Source organism: Camelus bactrianus, chromosome 3, assembly GCF_048773025.1.
Source record: "Camelus bactrianus isolate YW-2024 breed Bactrian camel chromosome 3, ASM4877302v1, whole genome shotgun sequence".
Lineage (NCBI taxonomy): Eukaryota > Metazoa > Chordata > Mammalia > Artiodactyla > Camelidae > Camelus > Camelus bactrianus.
In genome coordinates this window covers 124,736,846-124,748,151 of record NC_133541.1, presented here as the reverse complement: position 1 = coordinate 124,748,151, position 11,306 = coordinate 124,736,846, and the positions used below count along the sequence as shown (strand labels likewise).

Below are 11,306 nucleotides of genomic sequence, written 5' to 3'. Positions count from 1 at the left end.
TTAGACACAATATCATAAACCGACCCAAACAAAAGACATTTGTATACATGGCTTCACACAGGAGGAAATGTGTTAAGTTTTACACATGTTAAGTTAAACGTTTAACTTTAAAAAGTATTAAGTTACTAAGAATTTCCTGGTTCCCAGTGCTGGCCAGACTGAGAGGAGAGACGGTTCACAGAGATGTTTCTGAAGGTGCTATAAACCGTTGTCACCCTGAGGATAGCAGTTTAGTGTATCGTCAGTCGGACCAATACACATTCCCGTGCTGCTGGGGAGACCCAGGTGTAAGAAGTAGGGTCAGGATGTAAGGAAAGGAAGAATCAAGCTTTGTGATGAAAGATGCTCAGCACAGGACATGTGAAGGAAATGCTGAGAACGGGAGGGGGAAATGTGTCAGCGCAGAACCGGGCAGGCGTTCAGTAACAGTGACTGAAGGAGTGGCTGCAGCGACAGCTTTGCACCTGCTGTGCTTCTGCAGCCGTGTGCAGTGTGTCTTGAGCGGTGAGATGATGTGTGTGAGGGTGCAGTGCAGATAACGTGGACTGGGGCAGGTTATTTAACAGCATACCCAGCATTGTGTCTTCTCTGATGCAACAATTTGTAACTCATAGGATAAGACTTGAAGAATGTCATGGGCAAATGCGGGAAGCAGAGGTCACTTGGAGACACCAGGTAACCTGCCTTCCTCCTGACACACCGAGTCCTCAGCACCTAATGCAGACAGTTATTTTGGCCCTGAGAACCCCTTGCCATGGGGTGTTTCTTGATGTGTTGAATTTTTCAGGTCACTCTTGCTGAGAAGAAGGCCCAAGACAGCTCGGTAAGAATTTGTTTCCTTCCTTACCTTTGTGCACAGTCGGCCACAACTGAATGTGGATGTTTTTCTCCCACAGCTCAGGTCTCAGGAGCTGGAGAGGGAAATCTCTGAATTGAGAAGTGAAAACTCTGACCTGAGAAGGGTAAATTCTGACCTGAGAAGGGAAAACTCCTCTGAGCTGAGAAGGGAAGTTGCCCACCTGAAACAGAGGTACAGAATTTTGACACATTTTTACGGGTGTTTTGAGATTTTTAAGGACTGGTTGTTTTGTGCCTAGTAGAGGAATTCGTGGTGTAATTTGTATTGAAGTCATTCTTTATCTTTAAGATTGGATGCAATCTGCAGACGGAGGCAGGCAGAGGAATACATGAGGCAGGAGCCCACCCCAGGAGGACCGTACAGGCTGCACCCTCCCCTGAGAGGTAAGGAGCACAATGTGAAGTGTGGCAGCTCCATTTCTGCAGCAGGAGCCGCCCAGTGGGCTGCTTGTCCCCATGGGTAGTTGTCGGGTTTCCTGGACACCACACCACACACTTACTGTGGGGAACAGGTTCACAGCTGGGTGACAAGATGCTGTTTTCTTTACATGCCACCAGCCAGCAGGGCTCTGTCCCCTGTGAGCAGTGGAGCTCGAGCCCCTCCAGGGACTGCGGGCCGCCCCCCAGTCTCTTGGTTGGCTGGCGTGGCTGGCATGGCTGGTTTCTGTGCGCTAGAAGACATGAGAGTCAGCCCTCTCTTCCCGCCTGGACACGGTTTTGAAGGCTGAATTTTCTTCTCATTTCAGGAAAATAACATGGATGACGTTTTAGAATGAAGGCAGTATGTCATAACGAGAAAAACATTTTTCTTCATTTGCCTTGGTGGATAAATATTCTATTCAAGATCTGCTTTAAGGCAGCAGGCATTTCTTCACTAATTTTCAGGTCCCTTCGTTCTTATAAAAAGCTTGCACAGTGACTTAGAGTAGCCAGTTAGTAAGTGACATGACTACGTAGCCTCCCTCTCCCAGAGTTAACGTGTAACTCTAAAGTCTCCCAGCAGCTACTCCATGTAACTCACCATTCTTTTGCCGCTTATTACAACATGAGTCATTGAGGCCACTTCTTTCATAAATGTTTATGTGACATCTGGTCACTTATACAAGACATGCGCTGTCAGAGAGAAGGCTTATAACAGTTTACCAACAGGCTGAGGAGGAAGAGGTGGAGCTCACAGTCAGGGCTTGTTGATACTCTTCCTATGAAAGACCCTTCTTACTTTAATGTAAAATCTGTATACAGACTGATTTGCCCTGAAGTGTGCTGTGAGTCCCGAGTGTCAGTGTTGGTTGCCAGGGATCTGAGCACTGAGCCCCAATCCAGGGTGATTAGCTACGAAAACACCTGAATAAAGGCACTGTGGTGTCCTCGTCATGGGACAGGGGTCCAGTCTCCCCTCGTCCTCGGGGTCACCTGAGGCGGGAGGGAGACCTGCGGCTTCTGTGAAGAGCCCGGGGCGCGGGCGGGAGTGAGAGCTCCTGGAGGAGGGCAGGGAGGGCTCGGCTCGTGCTTCCCCCGCAAGGCCTCGGTCAGATATAATCCGCCTTCAGCTCTGCTCTCCCTTTACAGATTCAGGGCGGGGTGGCGCCCCTGTTAGGAATGGCACCACAATTCCGGCTCAGGAGGCAGAGGAAACCCAGGTAAGTAATTTATTTCAGCTGTGTTCCAGTGGTCATTTTGTATTGAAATAATCTCTAGAACTACCATTTCCCTTTTGAACAAATTTTTCTTGGCCTTGCCGATGGATTGGGTATTCCGGGATAAGTATGCCCTGTCATCACAGTGACGTGTGGCAACAGAGTTTTATCCCGAAGGCCTCCTGTACAGCCCAGGCTGCAGGCAGGCCCCAGGGTTGATGAAGGGCATGACGCATAGCTGCCAACTGGGCACCCAGTGCAGGGGAGGGTGATAGGTGACGAAGACTGCTGCGCTGGGTTACAGGTTTGTCAGTGTTGGCGCTTTTGTCTGTCATCCAACCCAGCTCTCCCTTCTGTCCCGCAGGCCACCCCGTGGGCCGGAGGGCCCCAACCTTTCCGAGGACCAGCCCGCGTGGCCTGCCCCGAGAGCGGCCCGTCGTCGTCCAGCGGGCCACCTGCACCTGGGCCCCCCTTGAGCCCTGTGCAGCCTCGCCCCCCACCGCCAGCTGCTCCGCTCGGTAAGAGGAAAGCATAGTCCTCTGTTTCTTCCTTGAGTCACTGCAGAAGAAGGGCAGATCGCTCTCCAGTGCTTCCCCGTGCACGGGCCGCCCTGACCGTGCTCACGGCCGGCCGTGTCCCTCTGGTCCCTTAGCAGACGCACTTGATGGGCCGCGTCTTCCCCGTCCTGCCCTGGGGAGGGAGGTGTCTCTTGTGGAGGGAAAGAGGGTCCTCTGACGGAGGGCAGACGTGTCGGTTCTGCACACGGGCCTTCAACAGAGACCACGTTCCGGGCTCCCTGGAGGAGAAGCCCGCCCCTGTCACTGTCTGCAGCGAGTGGAGCCCTGACCTTCCACAGCCGATGATCGGTTATGGAAGAAACACCCGAACCCGGGGCCTGCGGTCTCTCCCTCAGGGTCCTGAGACCTGTCTCCCATTCTGTCTGATGTGAGGCTTAGTGTGATACGGGGAAGAAAGCCACAAAGATCTTTTGTGCTTGAGCAAACTAACATGTTTTGTAAGGTAGTGAACGGTGAACGTTTTTTGTAATTTATTTTATCTCTGCCGAGAAGCTAGTTGACTTGGGGAAGGATATAGGTTAGTGGTAAATAGAACGCTTGCTTAGCATGCAGAATTCCGTGTGCTCATTCCCAGTACCTCCACTTAAAAGAAGAAGAAAAGGAAAAACAAAAACAAGAGCAAACTTCAAATGTTAGAAATACATAGTGCGCAAACACAACTTCGATATCCATTCTTTTTACGTGTTTTCCTCTTACTACTTGGTTTGAAATATATCCCAACCGTGACTTAAGCACTTATTTTTTTAAATGCTCTAACTCCTTGAAATAATTTTCTGCCACTTTTATTTTCACAAATCCACAAACGGAGATAGACGCACATGGTGGTTCTAATTTACATTCGTGATTATTCTCATTAACGTACATGTAACTACATTTTACAGATGGTATGACAGTGCGCCACGTTGCAGAAGAGAAAGGAAGAGGATCTTCCTGGGATGAGGTACTGTCTCTTGTTGTTAATGTCCTTGTGTGACTATGTAAGTACCAGGGGATTCTGAGACATAAGCCGGGGGTTGGTGTGAGTGTGCATTTTCACGTTTGCACCTGCTGATGAGAACTTTGGACTTATACTTTTAACTTACAATTTAGGATGTGATTCTGTGCTTAATGCCGTAGGACTGGATAATGCACTTGTGTTAATTTTCCAGACTCACCTAGTGAAACCAGTGTCTGTATGTGAATTCTTTTTTTCAGGGTCTTTCTGTTACAGTTTATTAGAGGATATGGAAAAGAAATTCATCCCTGGGAAAGTTAGGTGTATCTTGGAGTTGGTTCTTGTTTTAGCCGTCCTCACTTGAAATTAAGTGATGTTTCATTTTGAAGGCAGCATGTTTTGTCTTCCCATTCCACCGCCAGTAACAGTGTTCTAGTTTCCTTAATGCCTTGCGCTCTTTCCCACCTGCTCCTTTCACTCAGGCTGCCCTTCCCCAAAGCCCCTCCACATCCCCCGTCTGCACTGGATCTCTCTTTTACGAAACAGTGCGGTGTTCCCAGCATTCCCTGAGCTGTCCACGTGCAGCAGACTCTCCTGTCCTTTGTGGCGTTACTGTACCCGTTCACCTCAGTTGTAGAGCTTTTGAGACTTTCCTGTGCTGATTTGTTTTCATGGATCCTGTGCCTCTGGCAGAACAGAGAGAGGAATCTGCCTTTTACTTGTACTGCCAGCTTCTCCCAGGATAGGGCTTATGATCTGATAGATACAGTAAATAACTGTTGTCTTCCTGACTGACTGACTGACTGAATGACCTAGTGTATGAACTTGATGGTTTCTGAAGTTCGGTTCTTGTTTTACGTTGTTTTGTGTTCCTAGGAAGGGGCGACTGAGCCCGAAATTAAGAACCCAGAATGCAAAAAGAAAAACAAAAGAAAGAAAAACAAAGGAAAACCAGAATACGTTACTGGGACGGTGGAATTTGCTCCAGGGGAGCTAAGAGATCATAACACACGGACCTCTGTTGGTGGAGCCAACAGAGCTTATACACTGGGTAAGTTAGTGAACGTGGATGGCATTTGTTTTTCTCTGTGCCTAGAAACAAGTGTGCTCTGGGGAGAAGGGTACATATAGCTCAGCAGTAGACAGAATGTATGCTTAGCGTGCAGGAGTTCCTGGGGTCAGTATCCAGGTCCTCCAATAAACGAGTGTGATACGGGTAAGGAAGGAAGGCACAAAGGTTTCGTTTTGCTTCAGCAGTGTCTTCGCAGGAAAGCCTAATCCTCCATCCTTTTCTGTGGTTTTTAGCCGACGCGGGACCTGGCGCGGCTCCGGTGCGGCCCGGCAGCTCCCTGCCGCCTGCGGCGACCCCGGAGGCCCAGGTAAGTGAGGTGGTCGTGCTCTGTTGGACGTCGTTCTGGGAAAGGTGATCTTCCTGTTTTCCCGGCAGCCGTTTCTGGCCTCGTCTCCAGACTGTGTGTTCTGTGACGGGTCTGGCGTGGCGTGTCGCTGCCTTTCAGACTCCAACTCTTGCCCAGGGTTAGTGGGCTGTTTCTCCCGGGAGCCGGTCGCCTTGGCTGGTGCCTGCAGGAGCCATGAGGGAGTGCTTAGAAGCCGGGGCCCGCAGACTTTGACTGCGGGTTTCTCGAAGCAGCGTGAGGAGGGTGAGCCCGCGCTCCACACTGACTTCTCCCGGCTCGGCTGACTCCTTCCTGTCCTCCTGCACCTGGGGTTGCTCCTGGGTCACTGAGACGGATTTCTGTGTCGTCACTCTTCTGACTGGTTTCCCGGCTCAGGCCAGGTGACACTCCTGTTTAGAATGTCCATTCAGATCCTGGTAACTGAAATCACAGCCCGTCACTGTCTGTTCTCGGGAGGTAAGTGTGTCTTGGCCGCTGCCTCCAGTTGTACTCTGGGCAGAAAAGCCTGACTCTCCGAGGTGGTGCATTTGTAGCAGGGAGTAGAGGCTGGAAGGGAAAGAGCCCGCCGTGAAATTGCCTCCTCCCCTGCGGGGGAATTCCGATGCGCACCAGAGTGCCTACATTGTGTTCCCCACCCTGCGCCGGGTCGGGCCTGCCCTGGAAGCTGTCAGAGCTGCTCTTCGGCCTCATCGCACACCGTGGGACGTTGCGCACGAGCTAGGACAGTCCCTTTGGTGTCAGGTGTGGGATTGAGACTCCCCACGTCAGTCTCCCTTGGACGCGGGTAGGGTGCGTTCTGTAGCGAACGTAAAATCCAGACGTCCCTGAAGGTAGGGAGGATTGTAGCGGAGCCTGACTCCCTTCTGAGGACAGCCTTGTCCCCTCAGGAGCCCTTGGGCAGCTCCGCCGCAGGACTCCGGGATGCCCATCTCCCCAGGGCTCTTAGCGCACAGGGGCAGCCCCTGCGGGGCGGAGGAGTGGCCCTTTGTGAGGAGGGGGCAGGCAGGGCCTGACAGGGCCCTGCAGGCAGAGCCCTGCAGGCAGAGCGGCGACCCCGGTGGAGAATGAGCTCTTCACGCCCGTCCCGTCTCCGTGTTCCTGGTCTGCGCCGGGCAAGCTTGCGTGGAGCTGGGGAAGGTGGTGGGGAGGGCCGTCCCGCCCGCCCAGAGCAGAGCGGCTGGCTCTTGGGAAGGCGCTAGCTTGCCCGTGTGCTGGAAGCTCTGTGTGCAGCCTCTCGGGCAGGAGGACCCTTGGCTTCCTCCACTTGGAGACAGCGGCGGCGACGTGCGGCGTCAGGGTCCTATCCCCGTGTCCTCCGGTGCGGCCCAGGCTGCAGGCAGGCCCCAGAGGGCTGGGCGGAGCGTGTGGCACCGTGCTGCTCTCTGGGCACCCGGTGGAGGGGAGGGTGCCCGGTGCCGACAGCTGCTGCGTTGGGTTTCGGCTTTTGTCGGTGTTGGTGCTTTTGTCTGTCATCCAACCCAGCTCTCCCTTCTGTCCCGCAGGCCACCCCGTGGGCCGGAGGGCCCCAACCTTTCCGAGGACCAGCCCGCGTGGCCTGCCCCGAGAGCGGCCCGTCGTCGTCCAGCGGGCCACCTGCACCTGGGCCCCCCTTGAGCCCTGTGCAGCCTCGCCCCCCACCGCCAGCTGCTCCGCTCGGTAAGAGGAAAGCATAGTCCTCTGTTTCTTCCTTGAGTCACTGCAGAAGAAGGGCAGATCGCTCTCCAGTGCTTCCCCGTGCACGGGCCGCCCTGACCGGGCTCACGGCCGTGTCCCTCTGGTCCCTTAGCAGACGCACTTGATGGGCCGCGTCTTCCCCGTCCTGCCCTGGGGAGGGAGGTGTCTCTTGTGGAGGGAAAGAGGGTCCTCTGACGGAGGGCAGACGTGTCGGTTCTGCACACGGGTCTTCAACAGAGACCACGTTCCTGGCTCCCTGGAGGAGAAGCCCGCCCCTGTCACTGTCTGCAGCGAGTGGAGCCCTGACCTTCCACAGCCGATGATCGGTTATGGAAGAAACACCCGAACCCGGGGCCTGTTGTTTCTTCAGTCAAGGGTCCTGAGTCCTGTCTCCTAGTCTGTGTGATATGAGACCGAGTGTCATACGGGTAAACAGGGCTCATAGTTTTGTTTCTTTTGATAATTTATACTCAGAAATGCCTAATCCTGCATCCTTTCTTTAGTTTTTTTCTGATGCAGAACCTCTACATCTCCAGTGTTCCCCGGTAGCTCCTGCCTGCCTTAGGCGACCACGGAAGCCCAGTTAAATTGGGATGTCATTTTCGGTGGAAGTCTTTCTGGGATATATATTCTTTTTTTTTTTTTTTTTTTTTTTTTTTTGTAGCAGCAGCCTCTTCTGCCCTGTCTGCAGACTTTATGTTCTGTTTCGTGTCTGGCATCTCATTTTTTTTTCAAATTGAAACTTTTGCCCAGGGTCCATTGGCTTTTCCTCTCAGCCAGTCACCTGAGTCTTGCTTGCAGAAGCCATCAGCAATGGAGTACATGAGGGCTGAGAACCTCAGCTTTGACTGTTTGTTTCTTAAAATAGCATAAGAATGGTGAGCCCTTGCTCCATACTGACTTCTCCTGGCTCGGCTGACTCCTTTTTACCTCCTTCACTTGGGATTGCTCCTGGGTCACTGAGACTGGTTCCTGTTGTCATTCTTTGAATGGTTTCCTTGCTCAGGCTGGGGGATTCTCCTTTGTAGAATGCCCATTCAATTACTCGTAACTGATAACTGAGCAAAGCCACCCCTCCATCCTTACACCGTGTGGTTTGTGCAACTTTTGAGTCTTCCTGTGTGTGGTGAATATCACAGCCCGTCACTGTCTTTTCTGGGGAGGTAAAGGTGCCTTCCCCTCTGCCATCAGTTGTACTTTTGGGCAGAAAAGTCTGACTCTCAGAGATGGTGCATTTGTAGTAGGGAATAGAGGATGGAATGGAAAGAGCCCGCAGTGAAAATGCCTCCTTCCCTGCAGGACCAATTCGCACCAAAGTCCTGGCATCATGTTCTGCATCCCGCGCTGGGTCGATTCTGCCCTGGAAGCTGTCAGAGCTGCTTCTCTTTCTCATCACACACCATGGGATTTTCCACATGCGCTAAAATCCCATTCGTGTTATTTGCAGGATTGAAACTTCCCCCTTCCCTTTCCCATAGGACAAATGTAGTGTGATTTTCCTAGTGAACTTAAAATCCAGACATCCCTGAGAATAAGGATGATTGTAGTGGAGCCCGACTCCCTTCTGAGGACAGCCTTGTCCCCTCAGAAGCACATTGCCAGCTCCCCCACAGGACTGCGGGGTGCCCAGCTCCTCAGAGCTCATTGCGCCCAGGGGCAGCTCCTGCTGGCGGAGGAGGGCCCTTTGTGAGCAGGGAGTAGAGAGGGTCTGGCAGGGTCCTGCAGACAGAGCAAGTACCCAGGTGCGGCTCTCATTCTATGTGTGGGAAACCAGGCCTTCAGTTCCTTTCTTTCTCTGTGTTTCTGGTTCATGCAGACCATGCTTCTGTGGAGCTGGGGAAGGTGTCAGGGTGGGTTGTCCTGCACAGAGAGGCTTCCTGTTTGGGAGGCCCTAGTTTATCAATTTGCTGGAACCTCTGTACATCGTCTCAGGCAGGACTCTCGCCTTCCTCCACTTGCAGACACTGGCGGTGTCGTGTGGCAACAGTGTTTTATCCCCAAGGTCGAGTGTGTGGCCCTGTGCTGCTGTCTGGGCACCCGGTGGAGGGGAGGGTGCCCGGTGCTGACAGCTGCTGCATTGGGTTTCAGGTTCTGTAGGTGTTGTTCCTTTTGTCTGTCATCCAACACAGCTCTCTCTTCTGCAAGTCACTGTGGATTCCAGAGGTCCCAGTACTTGTCCAGGACCACTTGGTGTGCCTCGCCCGATGGGACACCCAGTGTCACTTCTCAGAGGCTATTCGTCACCGCCACCCCCACCTCCCTTGTGGCCTATGCGGTCTCAGCCACCGCCACCCCCCCCACCAGTTACAGCACTCGTTAAGATGAGAACATGTGCTTCTGCTCCCTTGTCGAGTCTTTGCAGAAGGGGAGATGGCACTCCAGGGCCTTGCGATGCCTGAGGAAATCTGACTTGGGACATTGTGACGTCTGTCTAGCTTCCCAGCACACACATCTGATGGACTGTGTCATTTCCCCGTCCTGACCTGGGAAGCAGGCGTCTCTTGTATAGAACAGAAGAGACTTTTGACAGAATATCAAGTGAATTTGAAGTCCCAGTTTGGCCGATGTGCCTCTTGCATGGACCATGTGATGTGCTCTGTGAGGGGTGAAGCACACCCCTAACTTCAGGGGCTCACGGGGTTGCCTCGAGGGGTGAGGGAGTGAGTGAGGGAGAGAGACATTCACAGCAGACAGCTTGTCACCATAGCAGATGTGCCCGTGCAGGGCCTCAGAGTGCAGAAGAAGGACACGTGAGCCACACAGGAGTGAATAGGAGGGTGTGGAGGGGAAGAAAGAAATTGAGGGGCTGCCCAGTGGGCGTTTGTTGGGTTCACTCAGATGGAGCTGGAAGGTCACTCCCGGCAGGGTGGGCAGTTCAGGTAGGCCGTGTGAATGCAGCGTGTGGTCCACTCAGAGCCACGTGTGTGTGCAGGGGACTCAGTGCAGCCATGCACGTATCCCCTTCAGAACCCACTGCCTCCAGAAAGCCCTCAGTTCACAACCTCATATAAAGATAATTGTTCTCTTGGGTTTCTGAAAGTTCTGGGTCTGGATGAAATCTGTGGATATCAGAGAAACTGAAGTTTAGCTTGTTTTTTTCAGGGTATTTGTGTGGCTGAAGTTTTCTTTTGATTTGAAAAGTGCAGGCAGGATTTAGATCAGCTGAGCAGGTGCCTTGCCCTTCAGCATGAGGCAGGTTCTTTGGAGGAAGTCAGGGGTGATCAGGAGACCCCCTGTAGTACCCCTGTCCCCACACCCCTGCTCCCTCATCACCACGCCCACTGTCAGCTTGGCATCTCCACATTTATGTCACAAGATCCAATTTCTGATTCTTTGAGTTCTTGCAGTTCATCCCCTAACACCAAGACTCAGTGGGGCCCCCACAGGGTCTCAGCGTTGTTGTCTGTGAGCCGGGGGGTAACGCTGTTCCCTGACGTCATTGTGAGGAGGGTTGGGTCAAGCACACATATTGTTTTGCAAAATGACTGGGACATATTTCTCACTCAGCATTCTCATAGTTTAAAAGAAAGTGTCTGCACACAGTATCATCAAAAGAGACCTCAGGAAGTACATTAAATTAAACTGAAGATATAAGAGCTCAGGCCCAGAGCTTACCACTCTCTGCTTTAAAGATAAGGCGAAAGGTCCCTTTCTTCTATTAAATATTAGGTCTTACTAGTTAAAGAAGGAAATATAATAATGAGAATGTGCACATTTTGACATCTGTGTCTGAGATGTGAAAACTATTTTCATTCTGTATAGACACGGAGATGCACACACAGACTACAGTGTCCGTCAGAGGCCTTACATACATTAGAGAAGACAAAATTGGGAAAAAATAAGATCCTATTAAAATAAATAACTCTTTTTGCCTTACAGCACAGTCTGCCAACTGAAGGGGCCCCTCAGCTGTGGCAATGATGTGTTTAGAGAAGATGTCAGAGGTGCATTATGGCCGAATGTTTCCCTGCTCCAACCTGCCCCCTCTGCTGTTCTCTCCTATTGTCACCCCTAATGAAATTGTCACAGTTCTCTCTGTGTCAGTGTCTGCTTCCTGGAGGACCAGTGGTCACACCCTCTTGAGGGCATGCAGTGATTTACGGGCACACAACTCACAAACCAGCAGGAACTAAGATGACAGGGCAGACGCAAGATTACCCCTTCAGGGCAGCAGTGACCGCAGGGGCCCCGGGGCTCCTCCTGGGTG

The 11,306-nt window shown here is 52.3% G+C and overlaps 2 long non-coding RNA genes across 2 annotated transcripts; both read left to right on the top strand.

Moving 5' to 3' along the window:
* The first annotated feature begins 917 nt into the window (after positions 1-917).
* Positions 918-1,683, top strand: LOC141575425 (uncharacterized). The gene is made up of 3 exons (XR_012503006.1): positions 918-1,030; positions 1,148-1,242; positions 1,605-1,683. It is a non-coding gene; the product is annotated as an uncharacterized LOC141575425 (long non-coding RNA).
* Positions 1,684-6,824: 5,141 nt separating this feature from the next.
* Positions 6,825-11,131, top strand: LOC141575422 (uncharacterized). The gene is made up of 2 exons (XR_012503004.1): positions 6,825-7,081; positions 10,979-11,131. It is a non-coding gene; the product is annotated as an uncharacterized LOC141575422 (long non-coding RNA).
* The last annotated feature ends 175 nt before the right edge of the window (positions 11,132-11,306 follow it).